Below are 9,444 nucleotides of genomic sequence, written 5' to 3'. Positions count from 1 at the left end.
CAAACACATACTCAATAATGTTCACAGAGCTGTATCAGTTTGAACCAGATTGAAAAAGTGATCTGCTGAACAAGGCACAGCGAGGTTAAACAACTTGTCCAATGCCACTCAATGAGCCAGCATCTGTCAAGATTAGAGCACCAGATCTCTTGGTCAGTAATCATCAGATCACAAGGCTGCATAAGGCTGAAACCTTGAAAAATCTCTCTTTTTAACAAAAATAATGTGTTGTATACTCCTTATTTGCCTTAGTAAATGGCAATGTGTCTAAAACCACTGCTTTGAAAGTGCACCTGGTATGCCTCCTGTATAAATGTTCAGGTTGTGTGTACAGAATGTTTTTCTTTCACACACAATATGCTGTCACTGTCTCCTAAAATCAAGTAGACGCTGAATGTGAGCAGAGGTAGCTCCTCATAGTAGACTTAATCCCATTTGGGGTTAGTTGCAAATAGCAAAGTATTTAACCACATCCTTAAAGTTAAGTATCTGAGTAGTCCCATGGACCTCAATGGATCTACTTGCCAATCAATCCACATAACTTTAGTACATAGCAACACATGGCCAGAGCACCCAGCATAGCAAGAATCCAGCCCGCAGACTTTTTCCATTAAGAGAACGCCTGCACTACATTTAGAAGGCTGTGTTTTTATGCAACTGCCTGCCAGATGTTCACGTGTTGTGAACCTGTATTTTCTTCTAATGCCATGTATCAAGTCGAGCATATTTTCCTATCAGTCAGAAATCTGGCCCATCTTATATTAATCAGTTGCTTTAGGGACATCCCTACCCTAAAGCAAGTTTTCCACCCTTCGATTAAAGAAATCCGATTCAAAAAAAAACCCAGAAAACTACCAGAGCACGGCTTGCCTTTTCTTCTTTCTGTTTTTGGGTTAGTACAGGAAAGCCATACTGGGAAGTTCACTTTATTAAAGATCTTACAATTAGAGACACCTGATTCCAGTGGACATACATAGGAAACAAAGGAAATCCTTAAAGCGTACTTCCTTCTTTAAAGAAGGTGCCCCCATTTTTATTGGGCCAAGTTACTAGTTACACGGACACAAGGTATAGCAAGAATCGCATCCTCATTTTACAGCATACACATGCATACGTAAAAGTTCCCCCATCTTGTGCTTCTGTATTCCAGAGACAGGCTGTATACCAAGGCTACAGAACTTCGGACCAGATAGAAGTTTACAGGTGGGGTATTTCTTTCGGAAAAAGCAAATGACAAGAAATTCAAAGATTAGAAACTTGGACCTTTATTTCATGAAACAGAAAGAACTGGGGAGAAAAGAACAGACCTGGGAGTTGTAGCCCCACACTCCATTCCCAGTTTGACCACTGATTTACTCTGGCCTTGAGCAAGCTGCTCAACATCTCTGCCTTACACTTGTGTATTTATTTCCCCTCCAAAGCCATTTAACTAAAAAAGCCCATTCCAGCCAGCACCAATCATCAGGCCCTTATATTGCTACCTGGTATTTTGCCTTAGGGCTGCCCATGCAGGACTTACTGACCATCTGGATCCTAAGGATTCAAAGAATTTGCCTTAATTCGCTTCTCACTCTGCTGGTGCATTTTGGAAAGAGAATCACCTCTACTTTCCAACAAAAATTCTCCTAGTTGTTCACACAAAATTGCAAGACAACTTTGAAATTCTGTACTCACAGATTCAGATGCGTTCCCCCACTTTTCCCCCAACACCTCCCTTTAAATTGCTGCTGGACCCAGGAAATCCATGAGTGTTTTCAACTCGGCTCACCACTGTAATTGCAAGGTTAACCTCTGGTGGCCTGGGAGGCTGCTCATATTCAGGAATGATGAGCAGAAAACGTTAAATACCATTCACTGGCCACAGCCTGCAGTTAATACACAATATTTAAACAACACAATGGCATGGCCCTTGCCAGTAATGTAAAAACACAATGGAGTAGAGCCAGAATGGCACAATCTGCCTGCCTGAGTCATGCTTGGCGCTCCACGCTGGAAGGGGCATGCGTTAGCTGCCCACAGTGTACTGTACCCTTCAGCTAGTTTAAAAAAAAAAAAAAAATCATTAAAATACAATTTAAAAAAAAAGAAGGGGGGCAGGGAAGGAAAAATCCCATGTAATAGTTAAAATATTTTAACACTGAAGTACAGAAGTACCACTTTGGAAGAAGGCTCTGGATTTCATTACAGACTGCACATTTTGATCTCAAACAAGAAAACAAACCAACTTTGCTTTGTAATATTCCACAGCTTTGTACTGTCCAACTAAAATCCGTTTTTTTTACTACTATCTACAAGCTCCTGGATTTTTATTCATGTATTATTTCATTAAATTCAGAGTATCTGAATCTACTATATTTTCCAATCCTCTTTTGCATGCCTGTTGTTCAGCCATTGAAGTTCCAAATCTTAATTATTGTCCCAAATACATTTAATAAACAGATTCTAAATAAGGCTAGGTCAGCCTGATGTACAGCCTGACTTGCATTTATGGAATAACTATGCTCTCAGAAAGAAAATCCTTTCTTGCAAGAGACACAAGAAGTTATTTTGACTGTTTTGTTGTGTCACAGCACAGATGAATAAGGCATTTCTGCCCCCGTCTACACCCTAAAGCAGCTGAAGCCCCCTGTGATGTCATCAGAAAGTTTTTCGGGTTTTTTCTTGCATAAAGGAGAAAAATTCATTACGACATCATGAAAAGAGAATAAACTATATTTTATGCTATAAGGAATCTTCTGCTACTTTCTGTTATCCCTGCACCAAAGTGCAGAAATCCTCACTGACAAAGCGACAGGAACTGTAAGTCAACAGAGAGAGAAATGCACACTATTCCTAATAATATTCAAAACAAAGCAGAAAAGAATGATCTATTCAGGGGTCTGAAATTAAAGATCTGCAAGATGTAAGTTCAGTTTTAATTTTTAAATAAAACATCCTTTGAACTTCTAAATCCCATTTAAGGGGACTCTGACCTTTATCCAAGACCAGCTACTGTGCTAACGCGTTGGATGCATATAGAGGAAAAATACGGACAAAAGGTACCGGAAAAGCTTTTACTTACAGGAATGCAGTGCAGCTTAATCTTTTTGTTTTTAAGGTGCAGTGATTTCAGCATCTACAATGTAACTTCAGGCAGTCTGAAAAGAAACAGGTTAAAATCTCTTTCAGTTATAATTGGTATTTCAGATTTAATTAAAAATTAAACTTTCATAATGTTTCACCATCCAAAGCAATGCATTATCAGTCAAGCGTAGCCTTTTTTTTTTTTTTTTGTTAAAAGAAGCTCTTCCCAGAGTAGTTTGCAATGAAAGAAGAAGGGGAAAAAGGCAATTGAGAGTAGCAAAATATATTTCTTCAGCAAAAGATCTCTGAATAACTTGGAAAGAAGCCTTCTGCCACTTAATTTTAACAATCAACCTTATACTAATTAAAAAAAAATAAGCATCACAATTAAAGAAGACAGAAAACCAGCATCTCATACCAATGACTGTGAGGGGAAAAATGTTAATTTCAGCAAAACAAGGACATTGCTAGGACCAGAACATACGCACCGAAAGGGAAAATATGGTTTTACATAATGCCAGCCAACAACATTTTTTTAAAATTCGTTCTACAGCATGTAGCACTTTCAGGCTGTTGCATGGAAGAGAAGAGAGACAGACAAGTTCAAAAAGAGGAAAGCTGTTTTTAAAGCGTACAAGGCAAAAGGTCCCTTGCACCCTTTTGTTACGGGATACGAAATAGCTACTCCGAAAACTGCAAGGTTTCTTGTTGTGTAAAAAAAACGTCGTTTTACTGTGCAAAACAGACGATTAAGAAGTGGTAGACATAGGATTTGAACAGATGCAAAAAAATTTTTTTTTTTTTTTCCAAAATGCAGTTGGAATGACAATAAAACTCCAGGGGTTGCACCATAAATATGAGTTTAAACGTTAGACTGGAGTTTAAAACCTGTGGTTTTAATTATATCTAATTATAAAGGCTCCAAAAGCAGGACAAATGAGAAAAACAAAAAATATTAATAATAAATTAAAACAATTTTGCAATAAGTTGTCAGGATTTGGCCTCATAATAACAAACCATGCAGCAATACACACAGACACATACTAGGTACCAATGATTCATTAAAAGAACAAATCAAAATCTGATTAAATTTTATTTTTCAAAGGTGACAGCAGAACTTGCCTAATTTACCCCATTCAAAGTCAAAGCTATTCTCTTCACCAGCAGCACACTGACAGAGATCGGCAAATAAATCCTAGATGCAAATCTAATACTGATTTCGACTGTCCCACAGGCTGGGGGCAATTCCTAAGTAAAATTTTTTCTTTGTTCTCCCATGAGTAAAAAACCAGTTCTTCAGACTTCAGCGTTATATGAGCCTTCCCAATCTGTCCCCACAGGTGTTTAAAAAGAATTGCACTGTACCAGATGATATACCGTCACACAAACATGCTCGTACACACATGTATACCGCGAACGGGAATGGGCTTAGGAACTTATTTTTGGGTTTTAACTTTTCCACTCTGTCAAGATCAGACATATTAAAAAACAGGGGGCAAGGCAGGGAGCACAGAAGGGGACAGCACAGCAAGAATTATCAGCTCTTACACAGAACCAATTCTTGAGCATTCAAATGAAGGAACAAGAGCCTCCAGACAGAGGCACTACGATGATGCTGCCACAGGATAACCTTCATAGGTTTGGATTACATTTTTCTTGAAGGAATCATTCGAGAAACATAACTCATCCAAGTAACTATCCTTCTTTCTCCTGGTTGGCATCTAGTAGGATAGACAGAGGAACAGTGGAGAAATTCAGGCAAAAAAAATCTGAAGTCCATCAGAAATAGGCAACAGCCCAACTGTCAGATAACTGACAACAGCTTCAGGCTCTGAACTTCCATTAGTTCTTTCCTCTCCTTCTCCTTCCAAATTTACCCTTTTTCTAACATCTTCAGGACTGTAAAGCCGGCTTGCTGGCAGGGAAGGAGAGGGACAGTGGTATTTGCAATCCAAAGCTATTTCTTTTAATGAATGCAATGAAAAACTGACCTCAACTGAGAAAACAAAGAGCATTCACCGAGGGTGAAATGTATCCCTGTATAGAGAGCCAGCATACAGACTGCACCACTGAAGCCCTATTCTGATGACCTAAATAGGAATAAATTGGTGCATGGACTTCATCACAGTGAATTTTGTCCCAAAGCCCCATTTTCTCGTAGAGAACGAATAAGCATTTAGCCCTCTCCTATCAAAGCACAAAGGTACAGCACCCCCTTCCCATGCTGGGCACTATCCTGACAACCACTCTTCGGTGTATTTTCCTACCAGCTTTAACCTGAAGTCCTTCCTGCTCCATGCACATTCTTCTGACTGAAAAGGAAAAGGAAGAAATACAACATCTAGCGTTACTCTGTGAGTTAAGCAGCTAAAGCAGCCCCCCTCCGGCACACACTACGATCCATCCATTAAAAGAAATGGAGCCTCAGAAACAGCTCGCTGTGAGGGTGCATTCACTGCCATCTTGAAAAATTTCAATTAAATAGCTGGAGTTAACAGAACACCTGACACACAACACACACAGACAGAGCATCTTAAAGAGCTATTTTAGCTACAGGTTGGAGTGAAACCCAGAGCAAAACCTACAGAAAACCTCATTCAATTCAGAATACAAATCATTGCCGCTGTAGTAGTAGTATCTTTCATTTTACAAACTGAGAAACCTGTGACCTTGAGATGAAATTACTTAGACGGGTATGTACAAGCAAGAGGTAGAAATGGAGGCAGATTCTTAAGCAGGAGGCCTGTGCTCCCATGCACAGTGAGTGTGCTTAGCACTGCGGGGTAGGAGACTGTTGCCCGAAAGGAGTGCCCTAATCCCCTTGAGAAAAGCAAGGGATGTGGCTCAAGAACAGCCAGTGAACTTCTGCTCGAGAGACATCCGAAAGCTGGAATTGCAAGAATGAGGAGTATGGCAGGTCAGGAAAGAGGTACCTTAATAGAGCGTTAACAGGACAGAAAGTGTTAGCTCTCCATAAAGGCTTTAAAACCAAGTATGAGAAGGTAAACATATTTCACTTTGCTTTCGCATGATTCTTGCTTGCCGTAAAATGTATGCAGAGCCTGAAAACTGTGAGAGCAAAGCTACTGACTCTACAACGACCGAAGTTCATTAGCAATATTCCACAACTTGTGCGGCACCTGACTCATGTTTACAGTCTAGTCCCCCACTTTGGTAAGAACCACAGTCATTCCATCTAAAAATTAAAGAGAAGAAAAAGAAGTATCATTTGTTATCAGAAAACATTTCAGAAGATGTCACCCTTCTGCAACCTTGTAGCAATAAGGAAGTTCTGTATCTGTAAGGGTTTGATTTTTCTTGAATACCCGAAGTCACCTGGAGCAGGTGGATGAGAATCACATTTAGTTATGGGGAAGGGGAAGGCTACGAGAGAATATAGCACAACACTTACTGATATCTTTTGAATTTTCTGCATAGAATTTACAACATCAGTCGATTAATCGTTTTGAAAGTACTTGCTCCTATCATTGCTCTCACTTCTGGAACTGCAGATCAGTGATGAAGCAACTGCCACAAGTAACTATTCACAGAAAGTAAAATACTGATGTCCTTACTCAGGAAAAAACTAATTATATTATATTAAGAAAGCCCTCTTCAACAACCAGGGAAAGGAGAGAGAAAAAAAAAAATAAATCAAGCCCATTTCTTCCAAGAAGATCTTAAAGTAAGCTCAGGGGCCAGTCAAAAGACCTCATTCCAACTTCAGAATCCAAATAATGACTTAGGATATGGCCCAGATTACTTTCTGGCATATTAGGTTTGAAAATATAAGCAGGGCCATGGACTAATTGTGTCACAGAAATCAGAGAGGGAGGTCGATGCTGCACAGGCTCCTCATCTAACAAAAAATAAGCAAACTTTGGGATTGGAAGCAATATAGACATGCCAGCACAATGCTCTGTCTAGGCTCATCTGTAATACAAAAGAACAAATCTTATTAACATAGATATAGCATCACGCTATTGCTGCTTTTTTAAGGTGAATGCACTTTAGCTGGTACTAGTTCTCTATAAACAGGTTTATTTTGTGTCACCATTCTCTTGTCCTGAGGGAATAGAATAAAAAAGAACACAAAACGGAAGTAATGCCTGTGCTTAAAGAATCCTCCCAAAAATGATTGTTTTCCTGAATTGGAGCCCTTTGTGCACTTTTAAAAGTACACAGGAGTTTTGGTCATTTCCAGTTGTGTCTTGGAACTCATGGCCATTTGCTGCTGAACGGGGCTTCTTCCTAACCCTAGGACTGTGGTTCAAACGAGGATCACAGGGCTGCAGATGGGAGAAACCTGTTTTTTTGTGATTCAATAGAACAGAAGCAGAAGAGAACCTACGGCATTGTGCTGGGATTGAGGGTTCCTGCCACCGCAGTAATGGACAACAGGAGACCAAAGGTTTCTTTGTCAACATGGTAAATCTCCATCTGTTATTAGTTCACTGCAAAGCTGTGTGCCCACAGAGATTTCATCTTCCTTATAGCATTCATCTTTTGAATTTACTTTCCCAATGAAGACTGTATCCATTACAAATTTTAATTTCCAAACCATAGCTATTTCAGCTAGAAAAGCATTTTAATTAGGAAAAAGGTGTATTTTTGGCTACTTTTCACACCCCCCACACCACCCCCCCAATAGTGTTTGAACTATTTTCGTTCAAGTATGAAAAATACTGCCTTTGGGCAAAGACTAACACTCCTTGAAATGCAGGTTTCAGAAAGTTAGAGACACTCAACTGAATAAATGCTGCGATGCATAATCAGCCTTAATGGTCACTCCGAAAAAGGCACTGGATGCAATTTCACCACAAGGGCCCTCGTACCTGTTAAACGTGTTGGATCCCTTAATAGCACAGTCCACCCCTCTCATTTATTCCTACTGCTAACAGAGTAAGCAACGAGCACTTGAGAAGCCCAGCTGTGAAAGCACATTAGAAGCTGAACTTCTCAACCCACTGAAGAGTTAGTCTCTTTATAACTGCACTTAAGACCTGACCTGGACTCCTAAAGTGCAGTTTAACTGGTAGTTCTGCTATAGCCAGGTGGGACCCAGCATCCTTCTGAATACCTCTTGAAGCTTTCCTCCTACGCAGGGGTGATGATGGTAATCAAGCTGGCTGCTGAAAACCATGATATTCCCTATTCCAACTGTTTTCTTGCACAAGCTGTCCCTAGATCCTGTTTATGTTCCCAAGGAACAGGAACAGTGACAGCATGCAGCTTTCACGAGGCCTTGCCCAAACAATTCTTTCTCTACAGATACAGTTTTTTTGTGAAGCAGCTCTGAAGCTCATATTCTCTGAGCATCTCTTGGAATACAGCTTGAGGGCTTCACTTATGCCCTGTACAAGTTATTGTAGCATATAAGCTTCTCCCACTTCTTTTCAAGGTTTGTAATGCTTTGATCCTCACAGCCTCACCGCTCCTGTTGAATGGTATCATCTCCCATGGCTCAAATTATCTTTAGCGCATAAAATGATAATACCTGTTAAGAAGCAGGCTCTATCATATAATCACAGCAGAACCTTCACATTTATTCTGGTTTAACACAGAAACTTACATCAATAAATGTTTCATTGTGATGGGTATTTCAGTGCAGTGACAAACTGGGCGGATAAAGGAAACGTGGCAGATATAATTTGTTTGGATTTTAGCAAGGCCTTTGACACAGTACCACACAGGAAGCTCATAGAGAAACTAGAGAGTTATGGCCTGGATAATAATACAATAAGGTGGATAAAAACGGTCTGACAGATAGGAAGCAATGAGTTATTAATCAATGGTATTAGATAAGAATAGAAAGAAGAATCCATTCCGATGCTGAGCAATAGGTGCCAGGATTATTATCATTAAACAGATTCATTAAGGATGAGAAAAAGAATGTAAATGTTGACAGCATCCAAAACTGATGATTCAGAAGTAAGAAATGTATCAAATGCAAAAGGAATCAAAATTGTAAGATCCAAATAATGGAGATGTGCATAAGCCAGAACAATGTGGCATTTAATATATCTTAAAATGTAAAAAATGTTATCAAATACTGATACAGAATTTAGTTTTGAACTTCGACAGACAAGGTTTTCACTGTGTGAGTATATGACTTTGTCACGTTACTCTGCACCAATACGGTCTAGTTGTGAAACTGGTTGCTTTGTAAAGCAAACTAAAATAAAAATTGTAGCTACTGTGGTCAGGGAAGATCATCTGGCTTCCCTTCCTAGAGTAACTATATTAGTTCTAAAGATTAAAATTTTAAAATAATCACATATAAATTCTTCTTTGAAAATAGGGTCCTCCTTTAGTTGTTGTCCTGAATTTCCGCTGCCCTGAACAGTTCAAGCCTTTTCGTTGCTGATTTCTGGTACAGGA

General features: G+C 39.5%; 1 long non-coding RNA gene across 1 annotated transcript in view; it reads right to left on the bottom strand.

Annotated features, from left to right (window-relative positions):
* Positions 1–3,060: 3,060 nt before the first annotated feature.
* LOC104125608 overlaps positions 3,061–9,444 on the bottom strand; it is an 81,757-nt gene continuing 75,373 nt past the window's right edge. Inside the window, exon 3 of the long non-coding RNA XR_004841818.1 lies at positions 3,061–3,137. This is a non-coding gene — a long non-coding RNA (uncharacterized LOC104125608). The remainder of the gene's footprint in view (positions 3,138–9,444) is intronic.

Source organism: Egretta garzetta, unplaced genomic scaffold (assembly GCF_000687185.1).
Source record: "Egretta garzetta isolate BGI_Z169 unplaced genomic scaffold, ASM68718v1 scaffold320, whole genome shotgun sequence".
Classification (NCBI taxonomy): domain Eukaryota; kingdom Metazoa; phylum Chordata; class Aves; order Pelecaniformes; family Ardeidae; genus Egretta; species Egretta garzetta.
Note: the sequence above shows the minus strand (reverse complement) of the source record. Positions and strands in the feature narration are given on the sequence as shown.